General features: G+C 38.1%; 2 pseudogenes; both read right to left on the bottom strand.

The window, feature by feature from the left end:
- Nucleotides 1-6,102: 6,102 nt before the first annotated feature.
- LOC112825971 (adiponectin receptor protein 1 pseudogene) lies at nt 6,103-7,753 on the bottom strand (annotated as a pseudogene).
- Nucleotides 7,754-14,412: 6,659 nt separating this feature from the next.
- On the bottom strand, nt 14,413-14,890 carry LOC112826026 (ATP synthase F(0) complex subunit f, mitochondrial pseudogene; annotated as a pseudogene).
- Nucleotides 14,891-17,632: the final 2,742 nt, after the last annotated feature.

The following is a 17,632-nucleotide window of genomic DNA, read 5'->3' on the forward strand; positions in this document are numbered from 1 at the left end:
CATTGTAGGAATTGCTTTTTATTCAGTTTATGGTAATTTTTTAAGATTTTATCTATGTATTTATTTAGAGAGAGAGTGCACGAGCAGGGGGAGCAGCAGAGGGAAAGGGAGACGAAAAATCTCAAGCAGGCTCTGGGCTGAGTGTGGAACCCAATGAGGGGTTCTATCTCATGACCTTGAGATCATGACCTGAGCAGAAATCGAGTCGGATGCTTAATCGACTGAGCCACCCTGGTGTCTCTGTTTATGGTATATTTTGATAAACGGATACCCCTAGTTTTAACATAACTAAATTTATCAATGATTTCCTTTTTAGACTGCATTTTTATATGCTTTGTTAAGAAATTCCTCCTACCCTGAAGTCCTACAGATATTCTCCTTATATGGCCTTCTAAGAGTTGTACCATCTTGCCTTTTATATTTTAGTTTTGCGCTCTACTTGAAAGTTGTTATTGTGTATTGTAAGACGCAATCGAAACTTTTTGTAGAGATAACCAATTTTCCAAATATTATGAGTAATTTCTTCAGTGTTCTGCATATATTGAATTTCCATAGATGATAGGTCTGCTTCTGGCCTTTCTACTCCCCTGCCATCTTCTCCCCACACCCATTCATTAGTTTGTCTATCCTTGTGTCTACACTACACCATCTTAACGGCCATACTTGTAAATAAAACACCATACCTAGTAGGGCAAGTAGCCCTGCCTTGGTTCTTTAGAGGTGTCTTGCTCTTCTTGGACCTTTGCTATTTCACATAAATTTTAGAATTCCTATTAGGGTTAGGACTGGAATTGTACTGACTTTAAAGATCAATTTGATCTTGATATCACTGTCTTTATCATCACCAGGACATTTTCAAGTCATCTTGAAACATAGTTACCATGTATATTTCCAGGTTCATGTTTACTTCCTTCTAGGTTAAGATAGAGCATTTTCTTTGTATCTCTGTAGGATGTCTCCAGAAGTTTTGTACAACCCAGAATTATTCATTTCTGTAGCTTTGGAATAGTGAGAGGTTTTTGTTTTATTTTATTTTTTTGTGCCGTACCTGGTGTTTCTGTTAGGTATATAACCACAACAGAAAAAGGTAGTTACTATGAATCAGCATTTTATGAACAAAAACAATGAGAATCAGAAAGGAAAGGGAAATGATTATTGAACCTGTGTTCTGTTCTAGGCATTCAACCAGGAACACTACATTATCTCACTTTACACGTATTAATCCTCCTTAACCACTGTAAAGGGGACATATTTTTCTCATTTTATAGTCTAAAAAACTGAGGCTCATATAGCTGAGCAAATTTTCAGTAGGATCAAAAAACGGAAGGGAAGGATAGGAAAAAGAGAAGGAGTTAAAGGTGGGGAGAGGCAGGAGAAGATGAAGGAAGGCAAGTGAGAGAAAGAAAGGGGAAGCACAGGAAGCCAAGAGCAGCACAAGAGAAAGCAGCTCAGCTCCCCATAACCCCTGGGCCTTACTCCTCAGCACCCATCTCCCTAGGGCATAAGAAACAGGAATTCCTCTTAATGCCTCTGCAACCTCCTATTCCCTGCGACTTTCACTAATTTTACCAAAACACATGCCTTCTTAAAATACTATCCATTTGAAAGTTTGAAACCATTTTCAAATAGAAAGTTAAAAACACGGTCACTTTTAGCAATTCCTTTGCAAGGAACGGTCAGCCCCTGAAACTTGTCAGTCCCTCTAATTGTAAGCAGGGCTGGCCCTCCTTGCCTTCTGCCCATGACCACAGGTGGTCCCCTGGTTGCCACAGAAATAACTGTGGCATCCTGCCTGCACGTGACTTTTCTGGGCACTTCCACAGGGACCCTTTAATTTTCCCTCCATATTCTCATCCTCCCCTATCCAAACAAGCTCCTCTGTGTCTCAAACCCAGAAGGCTCTCTTATCTGACAGGGAAGTAATCATGTAAATCAGTCGTGATAGCCTTAACGCATGTCTTCTTTAAAACAACATTCAAGGGCCACCTGGGTGGCTCCGTTGGTTAAGGGACTGCCTTCGGCTCAGGTCATGATCCTGGAGTCCTTGGATCGAGTCCCGCATCGGGCTCCCTGCTCAGTAAGGGAGCCTGCTTCTCCCTCTGACCCTCCCCCCTCTCATGCTCTCTCTCAAATAAATAGATAAAATCTTAAAAAAAAAATAAAATAAAACAACATTCAGGGAAAAGACTAATAGAAAAATAACAGGACGTAAAGGAACCAAGAAATATTGTGAGCAAACTGGTCTTTTGCCATGCCCAAATCACAGCACATCTATCGCTGTCTACTCTCCCTTCTCCAAAAGCCTGTCTTGCTAGAATGATAAACAGATGTAAGGCAGAAGAAAGCAACAGAGAATTGTTAGCATGATAGCACAAAAATTGAGCAACCTTAGCAGACCTCAGTAAATCAACAAAGGCAGACAAAGGCACTGCCAAACATAATAAAGCCCTAGGGTCGTGTGCTGAGGGACAGTTTGTGTTAGCAGATGAACAGCTTATTTCCCTTGTATGTTACCTTGAAGTTGGAGCAGGAAACTGTCTCTTTCTTTGTTCTCCCCTTCTACCTGTCACATCTGAAGCACCCTCATCCCAGATGTGCCAGGGAAAAACCAAGATGAACTGAACAACTGATGGCTCCAACCAAAGCTTGAGAGGATGAAGAAGCAGAACTGTATGAGTGTGTGTGCATACAGGGCAGGGTGGGGAGGTGGATGAAAACACCCAGGGCTCCTGGTGGTGGTGGGGAGGAGAAAGCACACCCCACTTGTGGTGGGAACGGCTATGTAGCTAGGAAAGAAACAAAAGAACTGTCTCACACCATTCCCTGCTTCTCCCCGATGTGCCTGATTATTTAATAGTGAGCGTTTTCAATAATGAACGATATTTTTTCACCCTTCTGAACATTAAAGGCATAGCTAAGGGGTTACATAAACAAACATTTCCTTTGTAGATTACATAAGCAAATCACCATTGCTTCGTGGTGCTACAAAGAGGAAAGAGTTCATCTCACTGTTTTGCTTTCATAAGATAAGGCTGGAAATAATTTTCTACTTATTTTCTCTCAATTTTTTTCTACCACTTTCAGATCAATAAAATGAATGATGATGGCTCACAAATTTCCTAAAGGAGTTTACATCAGGTGATATCTTAGAAATGATCTCATTCTAAAGAAATGAACCTTCACCTTTGTGCTTCACCTGCTCACCAGATTCATGTTGGCTCATCATTCAATCATTCATTCAACTGATAATCTGCTGTGCATCCTGCTCTGTGCTAGGGTCATGTCCAAAGTCTCTATTTGTTCAGTGCTTCAGAAACTGGCACAGCCTGATATTTGTTAAAATGAACTTTAGTAAAAAGGAATACAAGCTGAGTTCTGTGTGCTATTATTGCTTCACTACAGATTTCCTCTTATGGTCTAAACTAAAACTGATAAAAATGAATTCTATAATTTTGTAGTGTTTATTCTACCTTGTATCATTTCCCATTCCCAGCTCTCTATTGTTCTTGTAAATCTTCTATTATTATTATTAAAGAGAAAAATCCTACTGATATCTCATATCACATCCAAAAAATTATTTACCCACCCCTTTCATTCTAGGGGCCCTCCCGTATTCATGTGATTAAGAATGTCCTAGGGGTTCTCCTCTGCCTTATGAAAGCAACTCAGTAGCAACAACTAAACTCTCATTTTGAATTCTGAAAGTTGAATTGAAAGTAACATTAGATGGTAACTCATGGAAATAAGAACATTAAGAGCAGTATTTCTAAGCAACTATATAGAATTTTAAAAAAAATACAGAAAACAACTCTGCCTACACTAATAAGTCAATCTGTTATATAAGGATATGGATATACTCATAGGATCAAGGCAAAAGTTGAAGAACCAGTCTCAGAAAAAAATCAGAAGCTAGGCAGCTTAAGAATCATGGCAGCAGGAAAGAACCAACAGTCACCTGCTAGGATGAATCAACTCCAGCTACCCTTAGACCTTTTTGCCTCTGCCCATAATTCATGTTTGGGGTTGAGGTTGGGTAGTGGGGAATATCCAACTGCTTCAGCCGAGTACCTTAAGTAAAGTTCACCAGACTGATTCCAATGTGGCACAGGCAGAGTAGTCCTTCGCTGCAGCTGCTGTAACAAATCACCACAAATGGGGTGGGTTAACACAACATAAATCCATTCTCTCACAGTTCTGGAGGCCAGAAGTCCAACATCAGTTTCAATGGGCTGAAAGCAAGATCTAAGCGGAGTCACACTCTCGCTGGAGAGAATCGGTCCCTGCTTCTCCCAGTTTCTGATGGCTTGCCAGGCATTCCTGGGTTCATAATCACCACACTTCAATCTCTGCTTCCACTGTCACAGCACCTTCTCTTTTAAAATCTTCCCTTGCCTCCTTCTTATAAGGGTATATGTGACTGCATTTAGGATAATCCAGGCTAAACTGCCATCTCAAGATTCTTAATTTATTCCCATGAGCAAAGGAGGTACCACAGTTTATCCACTGTCCTATTGAAGCACATCTTGATTGTTCCCAGTTTTTGGCTATTCTAGTCTTTTGATGCCAATAGCCACACTCTTCCCCCGTGGTAGGTTAAAAGATGTCCCTCCAAAGATATCCAGGTTCTAATTTCTGGATCTTGTGAATGTTGCCTTGTGGCAAAAAAAAGCATTTCTTGCTTCACTTTCTCTATTACTACAATTTTAGTCTTTGGTTTTACCCATATGCAAAGTATCTGGGTAGCCAGCACTTACCCACTGATTTTCGGCAGAAGGCCTTGCTGCCCATCATTCCACACTCAAAGGTATTTATTGCCTACTATATGCCTGTTCTAGACAATAAGGATAGACTAGTAAACAAAACAGACAGGCTTATCTTTCATCCAAGATGTTCTGAAAAATAGATGCTTCTTGCTTCCCACATTATTGCTACTTTCAGAACCTTCTCTACCTGTCCTATGTCTGCACTCTCTTTCCCAGCTAAATTCCTGCCTGCATAAATCCCCATCACTGTGGAAAGGTGACTGGATTTAAACTCTTTTTAGCACAGATTTGGAGGTTTGCAATCTACACTGTTCTAGTAGAGATTCCTGATTTAAGTGATCAAATTTCACTACAGGGATAAAGCAGTCTTTCCCTAATTTACAGCATGGTAGTAATCCCCATGATTTAGTCATTTCTCCATCTCCACATAGTTAGGGTTGGCGATGCTTAAAATGGAATACAGATTTAGAGTGAGGGAAGGGAGAATTTTACAAGATAGCTAATCCTTGCTATTTTGCCATCAACAATAGTGCCAGGTAATAGAAACACATAATTTCTCTCATTTGTTAAGACTTAGGACATTTTGATTTACACTTCCACGTAAAAGACAACACACATCTTTGAAGAGGGACTATTGTTAAAATCAAATTACCAATAGTTTGGTACCACTTTAAACTGACAAAAAAAAATGGAAACAGCCCAACTGTTCATCTGCAGTAGATGCATGAATAAATTGTGGATTTATGCAATAGAATACTATACAGCAATGAGAATGAGCAAACTGTAAGCATGCTCCACAATATGGATCAATTTCACACACAAAATGTTGAGCAATAGAAGTCAGAGCGAAAAAGAGAATATATTGTAATGATTCCCTTTATGTAAAGTTCAAATATCGACAGAACTCATCTACAGTATTAGAAGTCAGAATAGTAGCTACCCACGGTCGGGACGGGGATGATAGCTATAAGGGTATGAGGGAAGTTTCAGGGCTGCTGATTATATTCTGTTTCTTGACCCTAGAGCTGGTTACACAGATGTGGTCTTTTCCTGAAAAATCATTGATATGTAAACTTAAAACATGTATTTTCCCACAAGCGTTTTATATGTCAAAATTTATAAAAATAAAACCGTCATTTTAAATAACCTAAACCAAAATTTTCTAATCTAAGGTGATATAATGATCAACCATAAATGAGAAACCACAGATGCTACTTTAATGGTTTCTCACAACATGACCCAAATACCTGGGGACATCTGCAGCAGTGAAAATTTTTTTCCTCTCAGGTCAACAAAGAAATTATTTTTAAAAGTACTTGGGAAGTTCCTCCCCCACCCCTCAGAGAAGGGAGTCATCAGTATAGCTACCCTCTAGGTCCTCACGGAATTCTTGAAGGTTGGAGACTCCGTAGAAGTGGACAAAGGCTGCAGCCACCACCAGGGCATGGAAAATCTGATGAGAATGGATTTTCCAAGAAATTTTCCAAGAAAGAAGCACTCAGGAATTCCAGCAGCATAAAAGCCAGCTCCACTGAGGTACATCACAGCCATGAGGAAGAACCAGCTCATTTGGCCCACTGTGGTGGCCTTGACAAAGCCCTCAGCAATAGTAAAGTGCATGGTGGGCACAACACCACTCAAGCCAAGCCCCAGTAACACTCCTGCTCTTGTCTGCTGGTGCTTAGGAGTGGCAACCCAGTCCCACTGTGCCACAATGATGGCAGAGATGCCCAGGACACAGATGATGGAGAGGTAGATGAGCCATGGCTGTGGGGAGCAGTAGAAGGAGTAATAGAGCCAGGGGACAAAGCTCCCCATCATCAGTAGAGCAATCCCTGAATAACCTAGTTTGGAAAAATGTCTGAGAGACTTTCTCCGAATGACAACAGATGGTGTGAAAGAGCCAGCAGAAGCTGAGGCAGAGCACTGCACCAAAAAAGAACATCCCCCAAACTACCTGCTCTGGTAGAGGGGCCATGAAGTACACATTTGGTCTGAGATGGTCAAGATTCCCAAAAAGAGAAAGAGCACAAAACCAAGCAGATGGGTCCAGATGTTGCCAGTTTCTGTATGGCTGTGGAAAATGCTCTTGAAGCAAGCCCAGAAGGAGGGCAGCAGTGGTCTACGGCCATGTAGCAAGTAGTCATTGTCCTTCAGCCAGTCAAGGAGTATGTCATATGGGATGACCCTCCAGCGTCCCTCCCAGACCTTTTACACAAACTTCTCCACCTTCCCCATGGCATGGTGGGCTTGCAGGGGAAGTGTCAGTACCTGCACCTCCTCCTCCTCTTCCTGGGGCCCTGGGCATGCCTGCTCTTCTTCAGCTGCTGTGGGTGGCCTCTGCTGGGGGCCACAGTCCCCTGCGCTATATCCCTCGGCGCTGGAGGTGGCCTGCTGAGCAGCCCCAGATCTCCAGCGCCCTCCCCTGCCGCAGTGAAATTAAGCCTTACCTAATGACTGAAAATCAGTGACTGTGAAGAAATTCATCTACCAAAAGCCTTTATAATAACAGTCAAGAAAAGAGAAAAGTTGGATGGTGTGAAAATCAATGTAAAAGTAGAAGCAATTTTCACTGCATTTTTATATCTGAGGACCAATTTAAAAATGTATAGATTAACAATTTAAGTAGCTATATGTATTATAATGGCATTGACCATCAGACTCAGCTTATCTATCACATATTACCATTACCCATTCATTCTAACGTAAAAATAAATTTGAAGAATGACAGTTCTGGTATGCAATATTATGAAAGAGAAGTTAATCAAATTCTACAGCTAAAATTAAAAAAAAAAAAAGTCTTTCAGAACATTGCTAGGTACAAGGAGAAGAGACCAGAAGCACAGAGTTTGAGAGAGGAAGAGATGAGACTAAAACAGAAGATACCAGGATTCTAGTGCTGTGAGAGCCCGTTGTCAGCATCATCTCTTGCCTCATTTCTCCTCCTACCAAGGGTGCTTTATGTTCCGAATTGGCGTAGGCGATTTCATTTTCCCGAAATCGTCATGTTCTTTGATGTCAAGTGGCCCCTCTTCACTGCATGTATCCTCCACTCCTAGCTGACATTCACTTTAAATTCTGACTCCACTCAGCTTTCTGAAGCTTTTTCCAAACCCCCACATTTCCCCTCCTCCTTTGCTGGAACGCACAACTCTTCCTTCCATGCCCACACACTACTCTCCACACATGACTGTCACAGCCCCTTAACTATACCTATAGGCTTATTTTTATACTTGCTTTGTCCCCAGGTCATTCAAGTGTTAAAGTAATAGTTAGCAGGCACCTCTGACTCATCTTTGCAGCCATGACCACAGAGCACAGTGTCTTTATCACCTAGTACATCCCAGACATAGAGAGTGTTCTGCAAAGATTTCATGAATTCAAGAAATTCTTGAAAGCCGGTTATCAGAATACTATTCAACTGAAAATCTAACATGCTCAAATTAAATCTATTATGCCAGAGAACATGAATTTAGTAAGATTTAGAGCAAAGTTTTAAAAGACTCTGGGTTTTTAAGACCTCATTCCGGAGTTATGGGTGTTAAGGAGTTCCTTCTGACACACATCCATCAATTAAGGATGGGGAGTGAGTAAAAGGGGGTTGAATCTTCACAAACAATTTAATGTCACTTGTCACATTAAAATTTATAGCTTAAGAGATTTGAAACACATCACAGAATACAAAAAAAAAAAAACCCAGCTCTGGGTTCCCTGAACAATCCTGGGATGTAGATTAGAACCAAAACACCTAATTTTTCTTTCTCTTTTAAGCTTATTTCATAATCCAATCCTGCAGCCCCACCCACAATCATTTTTTTCTTAAGATTTTTATTTATTTATTTGAGAGAGAGAGAGAGAGAGAGAGAATGAGCTGGGAGAGAGGCAGAGGGAGAGGGAGAAGCAGGTTCCCCAAGGAGCAGGGAGCCCAATGAGGGGCTCCATTCCAGGACCTTGGAATCATGAGCTGAGCCAAAGGCAGACGCTTAACCTACTGAGCCACCTAGCTGCTCCCAGACAATCATTCTTTTAAGTTTAAAGTATAACTGTGTGTTCTTGACAAAGGTATGAGGTTGTTTTCATTTGCTCTTTTCATAGTTTCTTAAGTCAAAAACTGAAGTTTTTGCTTGGAGTCCTTTTTTCTGATACAGGCATTTAGAACGTTAAATTTCGTCCAAAGTATGACTTTAAATACTGCCTACAAATGATGATATATTGGGTTTCCATTGAAAGTGTATTATCTAGTTTCCAATATTTGGAGATTTTTCAGATATCTTTCTGTGATTGATTACTGATTAATCCCATGTGGTTAGAGAACACACTTGTTCTCTTGGATCTTTTTAAATTTATTGAGACTTGTATTATGGCCCAGTGTATAATATATCTTGATAACTGTTCCTTGTGCACTTGAAAAGGATGTGTTTTCTACTGTTAGTTTGAGTGTTCTTAAATGTCCATTAGGTCAAGTTAGTTGATAAAATGGTTTAAGTGGTTTATTTCCTTACTGCTTTTCTATTCTAGCAATTACTAAAAGACAGATACTGAAATCTACCCAACTATAATTATTGTGTTGTCTATTTCTCATTGGATTTCTGTCAGTTTCTTGTTTCATATATTTTGAAGCTCTGTTAGTAGCTGCATAAACATTTAGGATTGTTACATCCTCTTGATGAATTGACACCTTTATCATTCTGAAAAGGCCCTCTTTATCCTGATAATAATTTAATCTAAAATCTACTTTATCTGATAGGAATATAACAGTCCAGCTTTCTTTGGATTATAGTTAGCATGGTTTCTCTATCCCATCCTTTAGTCTTAATCTTTTTTTTCTCTATTTATTTATTTATTTTTTGATGTAGTGTTCCATGATTCATTGTTTGCATATAACACCCAGTGCTCTATTCAGTAGGTGCCCTCCTTAATACCCAACACCGGGCTAACCCAACACCCCACACCCCTCCCCCCTAGAATCCTCAGTTTGTTTCTCAGAGTCCATAGTCTCTCATGGTTCTTCTCCCCCTCTGATTTCCCCCTTTCATTTTTCCCTTCCTACTATCTTTATTTTTTTTAACATATAATGTATTATTTGTTTCAGAGGTACAGTCTTAATCTATTTTTGTCTATATATTTCAAATGGGTTTCGGGGCACCTGGGTGGCTCAGATGGTTAAGCAACTGCCTTCGGCTCGGGTCATGATCCCGGAGTCCTGGGATCGAGTCCCACATTGGGCTCCCTGCTCAGCAGGGAGTCTGCTTCTCCCTCTGACCCTCTTCCCTCTCATGCTCTCTATTTCTCATTCTCTCTCTCTCTCAAATAAATGAATAAAATCTTAAAAAAACAAAGATCTGTCAAATGGGTTTCTTATAGACAGCATATAGTTGGGTCTTATATTTTTCCAATCTGAAAATTTTGTCTTTAATTGGTGGGCTCAGACCACTTATATTTAAAGTGATTGTCAATATGGTTAGATTTAAATCTATTATCTTGCAATTTATTTTCTATTTGTATCATCAACTCCGCCTCCAAGAGATACTATCCCACTTCATGCATGCTATGAGAATCTTATAATAATATACTGCTATTTATTTCTCTGTTCTTGGGTTTTGGCTTTGTTGCCATACACTTTCCTTCTACATACGTTATAAACCCCAAAATACATTATATCACTTTGCATTAGTCAATTATCCTTTAAAGAGATTTAAATAACAAGAAAATAGTTTGTTTACCCACATGGTTACCATTTCTAGTGGCCTTCATTTATTTGTGCAGCTCCAAATTTCCATCTGGTATCACTTTCCTTCTGCTTCAAAGATTTTCTTTAACATTTTTATATTGCAGATCTACTACTGATAATTTTTTTTAATTATTTCAGTTTTTGTGTGTTTGAAAACGTCTTTGTTCTCATTTTTGAACGGTATTTTCACAAGTATCTAAATCTAGGGTGGCAATATTTTCTTTCAGTTTCTGAAGTTTTGCTCCACTTCTAGCTTGTGTTGTTTCTGATGAAAAATCCGCTATGAACTTTATCTTTATGTCTCTGTACATAAGGAGTCTTTCTTTTTTATTTTTTATTTTATTATGCTATGTTAGTCACCATACAGTACATCATTAGTTTTTGATGTAGTGTTCCATGATTCATTGTTTGTGCATAACACCCAGTGCTCCATGCAGAACGTGCCCTCTTTAATACCCATCACCAGGCTAACCCCCCCCTCTAAAACCCTCAATTTGATTCCCAGAGTCCATAGTCTCTCATGGTTCGTCTATCCCTCCGATTTCCACCCCCTCATTTTTCCCTTCCTTCTCCTAACGTCCTCCACGCTATTCCTTATGTTCCACAAATAAGTGAAACCATATGATAATTGGCTTTCTCTGCTTGACTTATTTCACTTAGCATAATCTCCTCCAGTCCCATCCATGTCGATGCAAATGGTAGGTATTCATCCTTTCTGATGGCTAAGCAATATTCCATGTATATATGGACCAATCTTCTTTATCCATTTGTCTGTTGAAACCAACTTTTGAATATCATTTTCTCATATATATTTTTCCCAACTGTTAGTTGTTTTAAGGAAAAGGGTAAATCTCATCCCTGCTACCCCATCTGATTGGAAGCAGAAGTCCAATCTTTATGGTTTATAGCAACATAATGACATGTCATTTCAATTCACATTTTTCAATTTATAAATGAGCTTGAGTATCTTTTCATATGTATGGTGGCCTTTTCATTTCCTTCTCTGTAAATTGACTATTTGTGTCGTTTGTTCATTTTTCATTTGTTTTTTGGGAGTTTATTTTTCAGCTTCTTGGATATTTTAGATATCAATTCCTAATCAGTTTTATATATCCAAAACATGACTCCCATTCCATCATCTGTTCCTTAACTATTTATTAATAACTATTCCATTCTTCAACTGCTTAACAAGTATCCATCAGGGAAAAACTTGATTTTTATTCAATTAAAATCATAAATTTGTTACACAATTTGTTTTTAAGGGTTTAACAAATTCTCTGATTTGTCCCTAATTTACAAAGAATCTCCAACATATTCTCCTATTAACTAATTTTGTCTTTACATTTAAGTCTTCAATTCATCTTGAGGTTGATTGTTATATGTAGTGTCAGATATTTTATTCCAGATAGTGTTTCCTATATCAATTACTTAGTGTATCTCTCCTTTCCCCATTTATTTGTGGTGCCATGTTTTTGTGTCTTAACTTACTGTAAAAAAAAAAAATGCACTTTCAGAAGTCTTTTTTTGTCCACTGGTCAGCTATTGAGCCAGTACCTCACTGTTGCTATTTGTTGGCTTTACAGATTTTTAATCACAATAACAAATAGGTATCAAGAACCTCAGATAAATCCAGGTAGAATTCTGTCTGTGGAGAATTTACTTCTTTATGCTATTGAATCATCTCTTTAAAGACCAGGTATCCCTGTATTTATTCAGATCAACTTTTATGTCTTTTATTAGTGCTATAACATTTTACTGAGTTTTACATGTTCTTGGCTAAATAAGTTCTTTGATATATTAAATTATTTTTTATTTATGATTGCTATTTCAGCCTTATTGTATTGTTGTTTGTTCCTGTTGGTAATGAGAAATTGTTAGCTCTGTGGGGGAAGAGGGGAGAGAAGCATTACTTTTCATTTTGAAATAATCCTAGATTCACAGGAGGTTGCAGCCAGTCCCATGCCTCCTTTCTGCAGTCTCTCCCAATGTTAACACCTGACCCAACTATAGTGCAATATCTAAACTAAGAAACTGACATTGGTACAATCCATAGCACTTATTTATACTTTATCAGTTATACATGCACTCATGAGTGTATGTGTATGTAGCTCTACTAACTGTTACCATTTTACACAATTATAAGAGTGTGACTATAATATTTCCTATAAGATTTTGATAAATAGGGGCACCTGGGTGGCTCAGTTGGTTAAGGGTCTGCCTTTGGCTCAGGTCATGATCTCAGGGTCCTGGGATCAAATCCCTCAACAGGCTCGCTGCTCAGCGGGGAGTCTGTTTCTCCCTGTGCCTGCCACTGCCCCTGCTTGTGCTCTCGCTCTCTCTCTCTCTCTCTCTGACAAATAAATAAAAATAAAGTAAAATAAAAAGATTTTTATATATAACTTTTACCACATTGAGGAAGTCCCCTTCTACTCCTAACTTACTTTTATAATGTTATTTAATTTATTTATTTTAGAGAGGGAGAGAGAGTGTGTGAGAGAGAGATAGGGAGAGAGAGAGAGAGAATCTTAAGCAGGCTCCTTGCCCAGCGGGGTGCCCAATGCAGGGCTTGATCTCACAATCCTGAGATCATGAGCTGAGCTGAAATCGAGAGTCAGACATTTAACCAACTGAGTCACACAGGCACCCTTAAAAATTTATTTTAAATTACTGTCATTCCATACCGAGTGCATTTTTCTGTATCAGCTGAGATATTTATTTTTCTGAATTAATATTTTAATGTGGTGAATTACACTGATAGGCTTTGATGAAAATCATCCTTGCATAACTAAAATAGAGCCTACTTGATCATGTATTCACACAATTGGATTCAATACCACAAGACTCCCTCACATTACCCTTTTAAGCCATAAACATTCCCTCCCCCTGACAACCACTAAGATGTTCTCGATTTCTATAATTTTGTCAATAGAATATATAAATGGAATCATATAGTATGTGACTTAATTTTTTTTTCCACTCAGCATAATACCCTTTAGAGCTCCAAATTTTTACACACATTAGTAGTTTATTCCTTTACATTGCTGAGTAGTATTCTGTGGTATAGATGTACCATAGTTCATTTTTAACTATTCACACTTTTTTTTATTATTAAATTGTAGATAGTTTCTAGCTTGGGGACCTTATGAATAAAAGTACTATAAATATTTGTGTACATGGTCCTGCATGAAAATAAGTCTTCATTTCTATGAAATAAATGTTGAGGAGTACAATTGCTGATTCTTATGGTAAATCCATTTTTAGTTTTGAAAATAATTGCCAAACTACTTTCCAGCATGGCTTTACCATTTTACATTCTCCCCTGCAATGTATGAGGGATGCAGTTTCTCCACATGCTTGACAGCATTTGGTATTATCACTACTATTTATTAGAGTCATCCTGATAGATGTCTAGTGATATCTCATTACAGTTTTAATTTTCATTTCTCTAATGGCTAATAATGTTAAACATCTTTTCACTTGTTTTTTTTCTTTTTTGTCATCTGTATATCCTCTGTGGTGAAAAAACTGTTATGGTCTTGTGCCCAATTTTGTAATTGGATTGTTTGTCTTCTTAATGTTGGATTTTGAGAGTGTAATCTATTCTAGATATTAAATCTCTGCTGGGTATGTGACTTAGAAATATATTTCCTCCCAGGGGGCCTGGGTGGCTCAGATGGTTAAGCGTCTGCCTTCAGCTCAGGTCATGATCCCAGGGTCCTGGGATCGAGTCCCGCATCAGGCTCCCTACTCCTTGGGAGCCTGCTTCTCCCTCTGCCTCTCTCTCTCTCTCTCTCTCTCTCTCTGTCTCTCATGAATAAATAAATAAAATCTTTGAAAAAAAAAAAAGAAATATTTCCTCCCAGTCTGCAATTTGTCTTTTTATTCTTTTAACAGGGTCATTCATAGAGCAGAGTTTTTTATTTTTGTTTAGGTACAATTAATCAGTTTTTCCTCTTATGGATCATGCTTTTGGTGTCAAGTCTAAACAATAGCTTGAATATTTTTTTCTATAGTTTTTTTTTTTCCAAGTACCAGTCATCTTTTATTGGATGTTAATTCTGAATTAGAATATGAAAGGATTCAAGGGTGCCAGGCAAAGGTCATGGTCAGGAATGCCGAATGTGCCTCCACACTGGGCCCTCTTCAGTGGCATTTGCACAGCTGCCTGTGTTTGAGTTCCTTGTAACAGTCGTTGAAAAGCACATAAACTGCCAGCACCATAGAAATCCCAGCCCCATTTCTTCAGATTGACATACTTGTTGTAATACCGGTAGTAACCTCTTTGAAACGCTCCAACAATGCCCTTAAGGGTGAAATCCCTCATCAGTATCCAGCTGGGCAGCTCTCCTAGTTTCACATCCATGAGCTTCTCCTTCACTGGTACGACTCACGCCATCTTGAGTCCTGGGTGTCCTTTTTCCTATAGTCTTTTCTAGATGTTTTTATAATTTACATTTTACAGTTTGACTCTATGATCTATCTTGAATTAACTTTTGTGGAAGGTGTGAAATTTAGATTGAGGTGTGGTTTTGTTTTGTTTGGCTTTTTAAGTCAATCATATGCATCTGGCAAACTTGCTGACCTCTGTTTTAGTAATAGTAGTTTGTTGATTCTAATGCTTTTCTAGGTAACATTATAGTCTGCAAATCAGAAGCTTTACTTCTGCCAATATTTACTTTTTCCCTTGTAGCATTAGCCAGAACCTATCACTCAGTATTAAACTGTTATAATAAGAACAAGCAGCTTTTTCTTATCCTTGATCCTAAAGGGGAAGCATCTACGTTTCTTCATTAAGTATATTTGCTGTAAGGTTTTGATAAAAACTTTTACCACATCAAGGAAGCTACCTTTTCTAACGTCCTTTAAAATTTTATTTTTAAATAACTGTTATTTATCTGTTATTTAAATAACTGTTATTTACCATATCAAGCGCATTTTCTGTATCAGTAATTATTTTTCTATGTCAACATTTTAATGTGATAAATTACACTGATAAATTTCTGATGTAAAACTATCCTTGCATAACTAAGATAGAGCCTATTTGATCGTTTTTTGGTCCACACAATTGGATTCCATTAGCTTAAGATTTTGTTTCTCTATAGAAGTGAAAGGATCTATAATTTTTTTGCATTTTTGGAATTATGATTTCATTTGCCTCATATTATAAGGTAAGCAACTTAGCTCCTTTACTTTCTAGAATAACTTAAATAAGAAAGGAATTACCCTTACTTGAAAAATCAGCAGAACACATCTATAAAAACATTGGGTTTGAGGTATTTTTATTATAATTTCAACTTAATACTTATTGGTTAACTGAAGTCTCTCTCTCTCTCTCACCAATTTTAGTGACACTGTCTGCAAGAACTTTCCTTGGATTCAGTTTGGTATGCAATATAGTGGATCAATAAGAAAGTCCATCCTTCTAGGGCTCCATGAAGATTACAGAAAGTATGAGAAAAATGTGTCCCCATTTACTCTGCCAAGATTCTGGACTCATCACCAGGGACATTCCCAAGGGTTTTGATTGGACTAGGCAAGCCCAAAGACCTGCAGGGTCTTGCTTGTCCCAGCTGTTGAAGCATAGAGCTAACTGGCTATAAGTATGACATTTGCTTTTATATTACTGTTCTAGTGCAGCATGCTCAATATTTTATTTCTCCCACTTAGTTAGTTTCCAAATCTCTTTCCTATATTCCACAACTTTCCTATCCTGGCTGCTTTAATATTTAACTTCTCCTAGTTTACTTTTCATAGATTATTTATTGTTAGCAATCAATAACTTTCCTCAAGGCCAAAATATCTTCTGCCTCTAATTATACCTGGACAGTGGTTATGAGAGGTTCCCAATTAAAGAAGGTATACAACTTAGTGTGACTGCATCAGATTCTTATCTGTCTCCCTGATCAGTGCCTATTCTCCAATTCCATTCACTTATCTACAAAATTAATAATAATAATAATTTGAAGGAATGGTTTTGTTCAAAGTAAATTACTTCTCTTCAAATTCTCATTTTTCTGGCAGCATAATTGAATACCATAGCAATTTGCCCACGCAGTAGCTTGTCTTTACCTCATTATTTATAATCTGAAATCAGGCTAACAGCACCAGATTTCTCCCTGGAATTCCCTCAAATAAAAAGCCAAGTATAGTACAAAAATGAAGATTGTGGTATACACATTTACTTGGCCTGTTTTATAGAATAGGAAACACAATTTAAATAGTACTATTTAAATAGCACCTTTTAAGTAAATTTCAGTGCATTAAGCACTATTAAATTGCAGTTGGACTACTAGCACGTGGTAACATTCTCCTGACTGCCACTCAGTGCATTGGGTTATTCATAAAATAAAGAAATGACAAGTAAGATAGAAGGCATCTGCAGCTGAGTAGAGAAGAAAATAAACTGGAGTCCTTGTGATCTTTTGTTTTCTGTTCTGTGACCCCTTGAGTACAGTTCCCTTGAATAGACATTAAGAAAGAAACTAATTTCGGATAGAGAACACTATCCATTGATTCAAAGTTTTAAAAATATTGCTTATTCTCAATCAATAAAATATATATAAAATCTTCAATCCTACTGATAATTACTCTTTCAACATTATATTAAATGTCTACTATTGGCAGGCATTATGTTCACTTCTAGAAAAAAATCAAAAATGAGCACATCATTGTTCTGTCTCTATGAGCTTACAGGCTAATTAAGGAACAAGGCCCAGGAATAAACACTTCTGGGGTGCCTGGGTGGCTCAGTTAGTTAAGCGTCTGCTTTCGGCTCAGGTTGTGATCCCAGGGTCCTGAGATCGAGTCCTACATCAGGCTCCTCGCTCAGCAGGAGAGTCCGCTTTTCCCTCTCTCTCTCTCCATCTGGTTCTCATGAATAAATGAATAAAATCTTAAAGAAAAAAAAAACTTCTGATAGTATGCTGTGTTTCCAAAATAGAATGGAGTGACAAAGCATTGAAAATTTCATTTCCTTATAGAAACCACAAATTCAAGATGATCATAATTACGCATCTTAACAATTTGGCAAAAAAAATATGCAGAGAATCTGTCTCCTGTTACTGCAAATGCAAAAAAAATAAGAGCATGGTCCATATGCAAAGCTGCTATTGAGGAGCTCCAAATCCATAGGTATTCA

This window comes from Callorhinus ursinus, unplaced genomic scaffold, assembly GCF_003265705.2.
Source record: "Callorhinus ursinus isolate GAN/ISIS: 27379988/994484 unplaced genomic scaffold, GSC_fseal_2.0 scaffold4, whole genome shotgun sequence".
Classification (NCBI taxonomy): Eukaryota; Metazoa; Chordata; class Mammalia; order Carnivora; family Otariidae; genus Callorhinus; species Callorhinus ursinus.